We start from the raw sequence: 10,173 nt of genomic DNA on the forward strand, positions 1-10,173 counted from the left end.
TGAAGAATTTAGCATATCAATCAGGGGCGGACTTTGAAAGCCTTGTCTGTGCAATCTTGTGGGCGACTGTTGTTGTCTTGTACATGTAGGTACGCTTTTATCTTCAAGTACTTGTTCCTGGATAGAGCTTAATTGTTTGACAGTATTTTGAGCCACATCATCAGCATCAGACCAGTAAAGTGGTTCGCTAGGAAGAGTGACGTACCCAGAATAGATCAGGAAGCCAATGAAGGCTTTTGGTTCATGGTCTTCCAAGCTAAACAGGGGGATCATTTTTCACTGTGTGTGCATAACGGATTGTTTCTCGCTTTATGAGCGCAAAGATGTCGTCGGTGAAATATCCTCAAAGATGTCAACTGGTGTGTGACCGTCAAGTTGTTGGTGCAGTTTGGCCTTCAGCTTTTCGGTTTGGTTTGACATCTCACCCCACTTGGAGTACCGTGGTATCATGTGCCTGGAAGTAGAAACAGCACTTTAGTAAATATTTAGCATTACATGCATTTCCAAGTTAAAACTCCAACAGTAATGATGAAAAATCAATGAATTAGTGTTTGAGTAATTCTGGTCACAGACAAATACCTGAGTAAACATGACATAAAGAATCTGGTGAATACACGTTAATCATCATCATATTACTTTATTAACACAAAACATGACATAATACTAAACAAATAACTAACGCTAACCTTCTTACTCCACACTGGTGTATCAACAGAGTCCAGACGTCGTTTTTGGCTTCATTCCTTGGCCAGGTTTGTGTGGTATGAATTTCAATGGCACCAGGGACATCTTTTACCATTGGTATAAGTGTATTATCATCATCAACTTCATCCTCATCACTTAGATCATCATCAGGAGGAATGTTCACCAAGTCTATTATTACTTCTGCATCATGATCAACGTTGAACTCCTCACTACATAACAAGTGTGTAGCTTCTTGCACACTGAGGCATTTCACAGGAGCATTAGACATATTTCGCAGCTGTTGAGCAAAATAACTTTTCAAGCTAGTAAGTATATGCTCTGTAAAGTATTCATTCACAATATCAGAGAATCAGGAGGATGTATACAGTACGTCTACAGGCAACTGTGCTGCTGTGCTGCTGTGAATCTCACACTGGGTGACTGATAACGGTTCCGCCCAGTGGACCATATTTGTCACCTCTAATTGTAGTGAACTTGCAATTCGGTAGATGGTGTGATAGGGCAGATAATTCAACTGACATGTCATGTAGAAAGTGTTGTGCTTGTATAGTGAAAAGGATCAAGAAATATGACATACACTTCATCACCATTTTTTACTGAACATGAACAAAAATTCACAAAATTCAATCCTCCTAATGACGTGACCACTGGGAGATTTGAATGTCGTTGCTATAAATAGGTCCTCCCACTTCTGCTTACTGTAAGAACACTTTTCTAAACTCAATTTGCTCAGCATGTTTAAGATACAGGCCATCAAAGACAGATCACCAAACATGATCCACTGGGCGGTAATCGGTTAAGGCTGTTTTAGTGCTTTTTAGGGCTGTTTAAAGGCTATTTGAGGGTGTATTAGGGTGTTTAAGACTGTTTTGGCTGTTTTAAGGCTATATTAGGGTGTTTTAAGGGTGTTTCAAGGTATTTTAAAATTTTTGCTCCTGAGGCGATGAAGTAATGCACGCCATCGCTCCATCAGTGCTTCATCTACTCGCTTTGTGTGTTTTTTATGATTCAGTGACAAAGTGACTAACTGTTTTCAGGGACACTGGGTACGGTGGCTTGGGGAGGGACCGTGTGGCCTGAGGGGAGGGTGGTGGCCGGCGGGCAGTGTGTTACTGACCAGTTTGGTGTAATGGTGTTGTCATTGTCACCCTTGAGGATTCTGAGGGTGAGCTGGCTCTATTAGATGAATTACAGGATTCTGAGGACAATGAGAGTCAATCAGAAGGCCTCATTAGTGACTCACATGAGGAATATTTGCCAGAAAAGGACAGTGAGGCCAGGAGCTCCCAGGAAGAAAGTGATGGAAGTGGTGAGGATGACAATTAAAGGAGATGGAAAGCATATATGTTGGTTTAGAAGAGTGGGCACTGTCCCCAAGAAACCATCCCGCGTGCTCGCCTTGATTCCCGGCTCCCACTTCACAGCTCCTCCACCCAGCTAATTTGACGTCACATATGAAGCCACGCTATGGTCAGATTGAGAGAGAGAGAGAGAGAGATATAAAAATGAGAGAGAGAGAGAGAGAGAGAATGAATATGTAAACGAATAAGGAGAGAGAGAGAGAGAGAGAGAGAGAGAGAGAGAGAGAGAATATGAAAACAAATAAGGAAGGAGAGAGAGAGAGAATATGGTAACGAATAAAGCAGCGTTTCTCAATCTTTTTAGCCTTGCGTAACCCTTCAAATACATGACATGTCTCAAGGAACCCCTACACAAAAACAAAATTATATACCATATATTTCTCTTTTAATGTGATGTCAAATCCGCTGGGTGGAGGAACTGCGAAGGGGGAGCCGGGAATCGAGGCGAGCGCATGGGATGGTTTCTCGGGGACAGTGCTGAAGAGTGTATGGTTTTAAATGTGGACATGGAAGTGTGGAGGATGAGGAGCGGCCAGGCAGCCCTGCACTGCATGCTTCCCTCCATACTTTCTCTGTCTTATCTGATCCCTTTGCTGACCAGCGTCCCGGTACTGGTCCGGTCCTGACTGAGGATTTTTGTGGCTTTGATCCTGATGTACCAAGGAATGACATGAGTGGTCTGCACTGCTTCCAGCTCTTCATGTCAGACGAGGTGGTACAGTCGCTGTGTGCGTGGACCAGTGTCCCGGCAGCCAAGCGTTTTGTGGACAACCCAAAATAAATTACAAAAGTTTATGGCAAAAAGTGGCTTCATGTCACAAGGGATGAAATGAATGTCTTCTTACGTCAGCACCCCAACAGAACACGGTGCGGGGGTGGGGTTGTGCAGTGCTGGGGTGGCGGAGTCGCTGACAAAGGGTTCATGATAGATGTGCCATTTTGTAAGGTTTTCACACATAAATATCTTTTTATTTATTAATTTTTTATTAGTACTCAGCATATAGCTAATATGTGCATTTCCATTGTGTTTTAACGGGCTAAAGAAGGCATTATGGGTATCTCCTATCTCAAAGCCCACCAACTATTTGACTGCTAGTGTTCTTATTGATGTAGTGATAATTACTCCTGCAGTGTATCACTTGTGTCACTATGTATCTTGTATTATCACTTCACTTATTCACTTATTCTCTATGTGTCACTGTCAAACACTTCACTTACTTACCCACTGCTTCAATAACACTCTGAATTTATGGCCTCACACTCTCTCTCTCTCTCTCTCTCTCTCTCTCTCTCTCTCTCTCTCTCTCTCTCTCTCTCTCTCTCTCTCTCTCTCTCTCTCTCTCTCTAATATTAATCCAGTTTTATTTATTTCAGATTGTGTTAAGAATATGGAGAAAGACGGACCAAGGCAAGAAGAGGAGGAGGAGAGAAGAAGAGGATCAGGAACAGAAAGAAGAAGAAGAAGAAGAAGGAAGAGGTGGAGGAATATGAAAAGAGGAGAGAGAAGAAAAGAGAAAAAGAAAAGGTAAAATAATAAATATTGTCATTTCATAAAGTTTTGCTATTTCAATTCTCTCTCTCTCTCTCTCTCTCTCTCTCTCTCTCTCTCTCTCTCTCTCTCTCTCTCTCTCTCTCTCTCTCTCTCTCTCTCTCTCTCTCTCTCTCTCTCTCTCTCTCTCTCTCTCTCTCTCTCTCTCTCTCTCTCTCTCTCTCTCTCTCTCTCTCTCTCTCTCTCTCTCTCTCTCTCTCTCTCTCTCTCTCTCTCTCTCTCTCTCTCTCTCTCTCTCTCTCTCTCTCTCTCTCTCTCTCTCTCTCTCTCTCTCTCTCTCTCTCTCTCTCTCTCTCTCTCTCTCTCTCTCTAATCTCTCTCTCTCTCTTTTCTCTCTCTCTCTCTCTCTCTCTCTCTCTCTCTCTCTCTCTCTCTCTCTCTCTCTCTCTCTCTCTCTCTCTCTCTCTCTCTCTCTCTCTCTCTCTCTCTCTCTCTCTCTCTCTCTCTCTCTCTCTCTCTCTCTCTCTCTCTCTCTCTCTCTCTCTCTCTCTCTCTCTCTCTCTCTCTCTCTCTCTCTCTCTCTCTCTCTCTCTCTCTCTCTCTCTCTCTCTCTCTCTCTCTCTCTAATATTAATCCAGTTTTATTTATTTCTCTCTCTCTCTCTCTCTCTCTCTCTCTCTCTCTCTCTCTCTCTCTCTCTCTCTCTCTCTCTCTCTCTCTCTCTCTCTCTCTCTCTCTCTCTCTCTCTCTCTCTCTCTCTCTCTCTCTCTCTCTCTCTCTCTCTCTCTCTCTCTCTCTCTCTCTCTCTCTCTCTCTCTCTCTCTCTCTCTCTCTCTCTCTCTCTCTCTCTCTCTCTCTCTCTCTCTCTCTCTCTCTCTCTCTCTCTCTCTCTCTCTCTCTCTCTCTCTCTCTCTCTCTCTCTCTCTCTCTCTCTCTCTCTCTCTCTCTCTCTCTCTCTCTCTCTCTCTCTCTCTCTCTCTCTCTCTCTCTCTCTCTCTCTCTCTCTCTCTCTCTCTCTCTCTCTCTCTCTCTCTCTCTCTCTCTCTCTCTCTCTCTCTCTAATATTAATCCAGTTTTATTTATTTCAGATTGTGTTAAGAATATGGAGAAAGACGGACCAAGGCAAGAGAGGAGGAGGAGGAGGAGAAGAAGAAGAAGAAGAAGAAGAAGAAGAAGGAATAGGTGGAGGAATATGAGAAGAGGAGGAGAAGAAGAAAAGAGAAAAAGAAAAGGTAAAATAATAAATGTCATTTCATAAACTTTTTGCTATTTCAATTTCTCTCTCTCTCTCTCTCTCTCTCTCTCTCTCTCTCTCTCTCTCTCTCTCTCTCTCTCTCTCTCTCTCTCTCTCTCTCTCTCTCTCTCTCTCTCTCTCTCTCTCTCTCTCTCTCTCTCTCTCTCTCTCTCTCTCTCTCTCTCTCTCTCTCTCTCTCTCTCTCTCTCTCTCTCTCTCCTTCCTCTCTCTCTCTTTCTTTTTTTCTCCTCCTCCTCCTCCTCCTCCTCCTCCTCCTCCTCCTCCTCCTCCTCCTCCTCCTCCTTTGCTAATACTATTACTATTATTACTATCCCAGTGTGACCTGTGTGACCTCTGACCTTCTGCCGCAGGACTCCTTGGACTGCGACTTCACTGTGACCCGAGAGGAGGTGGCCACTCAACGCTGAGGTCACACGGCTCCTTTCCTTATGCAGGTCAGTGGTGTGGTGTGTGGTTGGGTTAGCCTGGGTAAGATTTTGAAGCCATTTTTAGGCAGTTTGGCATGTTTTGAGGGTATTTTGAGACCATTTGGCATGTTTTGAGGATATTTGAAAACAGTTTGACATGTTTTATGGCCATATTGGCATGTTTTGAGGGCATTTTAATACAGATACACTTTGGCAGGTTTGGAGTGTCTATTAAGACAGTTTGGTATGTTTTGAGGACAATTAAAGACAGGTTGCCAGGTTTTGAGGCCATTTGAAGACAGTTTGGCAGGTTTTGAGGGCAGATTAAGACAGTTTGTTATGCTTTGAGGGCAATTTAAGACAGTTTGGCAGGGTTTGAGGATACTGTAAGACAGTTTGGCATGTTTTGATGGTATTTTAAGACAGTTAGGCATTTTTTAAGGGTATTTTAAGACTGACATGTTTTGAGAGTATTTTGACACAGTTTGGTATATTTCAGGGCAATTTAAAACAGTTTGACATGCTTTGAGGGCAATTTAAAACAGTTTGGCATATTTTGAGGGTATTTTGAGACAGTTTGACATATTTTATGGCCATATTGAGACAGTTTGCCATGTTTTGAGAGCATTTTGAGAAAGTTTGACATGTTTTGAGGGCATTTTAAGACAGTTTGGAGGACATATTGAGACAGTTTGGTATGTTTTGAGGGTATAGTAAGACAATTTTGGAGGTTTTTAGGGAAATTGAAGACAGTTTGGGAGATTTGGAGGGCATATTAAGGCAGTTTGTTATGTTTTGAGGGGAAATTTGAGACAGTTTTGCTGGTTTTGAGGCCATGTTAAGATAGTTTAACTTGTTTTGAAGAAATTTTAAGACAGTTGACATGTTCTAAGGGCATATTAAGACAGTTTGACATGTTTTCATGGCATATTAAGAGAGTTTGGCAGATTTTGAGGGCAATTTAAGAAAGTTTGGCAGGTTTTGATGGCATTTTAAGACAGTGTGGCAAGTTTTGATGGCATTTTAAGACAGTTTGGCAGGTTTTGATGGCATTTAAGAAAATTTGGCTTGTTTTGATGGCATTTTAAGACAGTTTATCATGTTTTGAGTACATTTTAACCCTTGGCTTACGGTGGACGAATTTATTTTCCGTTCCCTACTCACGGGTAAATTTTGAAATATCAGAAAATTATATAAGATGATTTTATTTTTAAAAATTGTTTTATGTTTGTAATTGTAAAACAATGATGTACTATCCAGAGCGCTACGACCTCTGAGAGAAAAGTTATTGCAGGTCAAAGATTCCTGTCAAAACGTGTTGTGTGACCCCGGGTAGAAATGACGGAGTTCTGCGAGGAAGCTCTCTCTCTCTCTCTCTCTCTCTCTCTCTCTCTCTCTCTCTCTCTCTCTCTCTCTCTCTCTCTCTCTCTCTCTCATCGGATCAGATATGAATGAGTGAAGAGTAATGAAATAATAATAAAAGAGAGAGAGAGAGGAAAGGTTTGTTTGTTCACGTGTTCCATCCTTCCTTCCCTTCCCCTCCCTCTCTCATCGTATCAGATATGAGAGAGAGAGAGAGAGAGAGAGAGAGAGATTCTATGAGGATAATGGGAAGCCAGAAATCCTTATCCTGTAAAGAAGCAACACCATGTTGCATCACGTGACCACCTGCTTGTCACTCTCAGTATCAATGCATCAGTGATGGAGGGTAGTCAGTCACCTCCTCCACCTCCTCTTATATCTACTTCACCACCATCATTGCCTCCTCCTGCACCCTCTCACCCTCCATCACCACACCCTTCAACAATTTGACTTAGACCTGAGCCCTCTTCTTCCTCCTCACCTTCACTACTCGTCTCCTCACCCTCAATTTGTTTTGGTGTCGATCCTTTGTCTCTTTGTGTCACTCCTCCTTACCTGCTGTACTTCTGCATTCCCACCTCGCCGATCTGTCTCCACCTTCTTCTCTTGTAGTATCTCCCCCTTCCGTTATTTCTTCTTCTCCTTCTTCTGTTTCTAGCTTTGTAAATTATATGGAGGAACAGTTCCTAACCTCTTTCGAGGAGTCCGAGGAGGAATATATTTGTGAGGTCCCTGGTACCCCGGAGGAGTAAATGGTAAGAGTTGTCTAAATTATTACTTTATTTCCGTAATCCTAGTCTAACAGTAAGCTCTATTACAACTGAAAAGAAAGAGAATAAAAACTTGTATACGGGAATGAACTGGAGCAGAACAAAACAAACTCTGGCAACACTAGTGCGATGACACGTGCTGGCCCACAGGGTAGTAAAGGTCGGAGGGAGTGAAGGGAGGAATCCGAGGAGCCATCAAGTGGGTGCAAGAAAGCTGCATCTGCAAACTCTGCAATAAAAGAGATCACATGTAAACATAGCTTATGAAGTGTGTGTGTGTGTGTGTGTGTGTGTGTGTGTGTGTGTGTGTGTGTGTGTGTGTGTGTGTGTGTGTGTGTGTGTGTGTGTGTTCATTTGTACAAACATTCATGTGGTTATATATACTCTATTCAAGAAACACTCATTCACTTTACCTTGTGAAATAATGGAAGATGATCTGTTTGATGGCAATAAAAGATACACCAACATCTGCCTGAAGGATAGAGTCCTCTCTCCCCACTCCCTGCGCTCCCTGCGATAAGGAGAGAAGGGGAAATATTTTTAGGCGCACAGAGTTGCCCTCCTCACACCCGACACTCATATTTCGTGTAAAATCAGTATACAGTGAATCTTACAAGACGTAATACTCTTTTTGTCAGTATAATGTAAAGTTATATTTACCTTGCAACTGGTAGCTCTGTAGAATTCCTATGTAGGACTCTGTACTAGATCATCTTGCCGATACACCACGTACTGTTTGCTTGAAGGAGACAGGCCTCCCTCTCCCTTGCTGCCCCTGTGACAAGGAAAGAAGATAATGTAGGCACACAGCTGCCCAACCTTACATCCAAACATTTACCCAGTCATATTTTGTGTAAAATCAGTATTCAGTGAATCTTACAAGTAATACTTATTTTGTTAGTATAACGTAAAGTTATATTTATCTTGCTATTGGTAGAATGTAGAGCTCCGTACTAGGTCATCTTGCCATATGTTGCTCCTTATACATGTATCACTATATCTAAACAGTTCTCTTTCCCACTTATTAGTATGTCTTGAGGGTGTGATATTTCTTGAAACATTCGCCTAGGCACAACCCTACACCACGCCCTTCACACATTGTTGTCACTAGCTTGCGTTTCTGTTCTCTCCTCTGCGTTGTTTTGCAAACTATACATTCCCTCTGTCCCTTCTTATGTGGCCTTCCTGGTGCTGGAGGAACATGTACAGGGAAATGAGTTTCCAGTCCTACAGCTTGCCAGTCCTTCCTGAGCTGCACGGCTCTGTCTATCTGGACGTGAATGTGTAGGCACTTGTGTTGGAAATCTTTCCAGCATTTGTTTTATGACTTTCATACTGAATACTCTTAGAGATGACTTGTTGCCTGTTTTGGTCATGTAAATGTTGCATGCATTCAACATGCAAATATCTATCATGTGGAAAAATACTTTCCTATACCACTTGACACTTATTCTTAGGCTGTCCACTGTACCTAGCTGCATATCAGCTTTATCAACGAGTCTCATGTTGATGTTATAATCAGCGACAATATCAGGTTTGAAGATAGGCTCATTTGTTCTCCTGTGAACCCGCTGGGTATCTTTCATCTGGCCAGTGTGGATAGTAGAAAGAAGATGCACTGCTCTTTTATCGTGCCATTTCATTACTATCATATCATGTGTCTTGAATCTGATTACATCACCTTTTTTTGTTACTCCAAAGTTTGGCATATATTTTCTCTTTGATCTGACAGTGCCCACTGCACCAGTATTATTATCATGTAAATACCTTGCCAGCTGAGGACTCGTATACCAATTATCAGTATACAATACATGGCCTTTTCCCAGGTAATCTTTCAGGAGTACATCTACTACTGAGCCAGAGAATCCACTAGGATTGTTTTTAGTCAATCATCAATGTCACTGCCAGAATGGATGCAAAAATCCAGCACAATTCCGGTTTTGCAATCACATAGCACATACAATTTGATTCCAAAGCGATGTCGCTTTGATGGTATATATTGTTTGAAAGCTAATCTTCCCTTGAATAGCATCAGTGATTCATCTATAACAAGATTCTGAAATGGGTTGAAGTAAGACTTGAATTTATCTGTAAGACTTTGCAGCACTGGTCTTATTTTCCAAAGTGGATCAGCAGTTTCTTCACTAGAAAAGTGAAGAAATCTTAGAATATTACTGTAACTGTCTCTTGTGATTTGTCTTGCAAAAAATGGCATGTATAACATCTCAGCCTTGCTCCAGTAATCATGTCTAACAGCCTTTTTAGAATGAGGCATTAGCATAGTCACAGCTATGAACGTCAAAAGTTCATCTCTCGTAATGTGTAGCCATTCTTTCTCGTGCGAGCGAGGGGTTACATCAGATGTTTCAGCATACCGGGCATGATATGCGTTGGTTTCAGTCACTATATGATCCAGTAATTCATTATTGAGCAATGCCAAGAAATAATGACACAGCCCCGTGCCAATCTTCAAATGTCAAGCGGGAAAAATCATGATTACCGATACGATCGCCGTCTCTCTGGACGGAACAATATCATCATTCATGTACGATCACCGTAAGCCAAGAAGGGTTAAGATAGTTTGTCAGGTTTTGAGGACATTTTAACACAATTTGACATGTCCTCCTCCTCCTCCTCCTCCTCCTCCTCCTCCTCCTCCTCCTCCTCCTCCTCCTCCTCCTCCTCCTCCTCCCTGTGCTAATACTATTACTATTATTACTATCCCAGTGTGACCTGTGTGACCTCTGACCTTTTGCCACAGGATTCCCTGGACTGCGACTTCACTGTGACCCGAGAGGAGGTGGCCACTCAATGCTGAGGTCAC

At 42.4% G+C, this 10,173-nt stretch overlaps 1 long non-coding RNA gene across 1 annotated transcript; it reads right to left on the reverse strand.

Annotated features, from left to right (window-relative positions):
* Window positions 1-7,162: 7,162 nt before the first annotated feature.
* LOC123508789 lies at window positions 7,163-9,801 on the reverse strand. The gene is made up of 3 exons (XR_006676005.1): window positions 8,010-9,801; window positions 7,763-7,860; window positions 7,163-7,578 (listed from the first exon to the last, which is right to left on the reverse strand). It is a non-coding gene; the product is annotated as an uncharacterized LOC123508789 (long non-coding RNA).
* Between the last annotated feature and the right edge of the window lie 372 nt (window positions 9,802-10,173).

This window comes from Portunus trituberculatus, chromosome 25, assembly GCF_017591435.1.
Source record: "Portunus trituberculatus isolate SZX2019 chromosome 25, ASM1759143v1, whole genome shotgun sequence".
Taxonomy (NCBI): Eukaryota; Metazoa; Arthropoda; class Malacostraca; order Decapoda; family Portunidae; genus Portunus; species Portunus trituberculatus.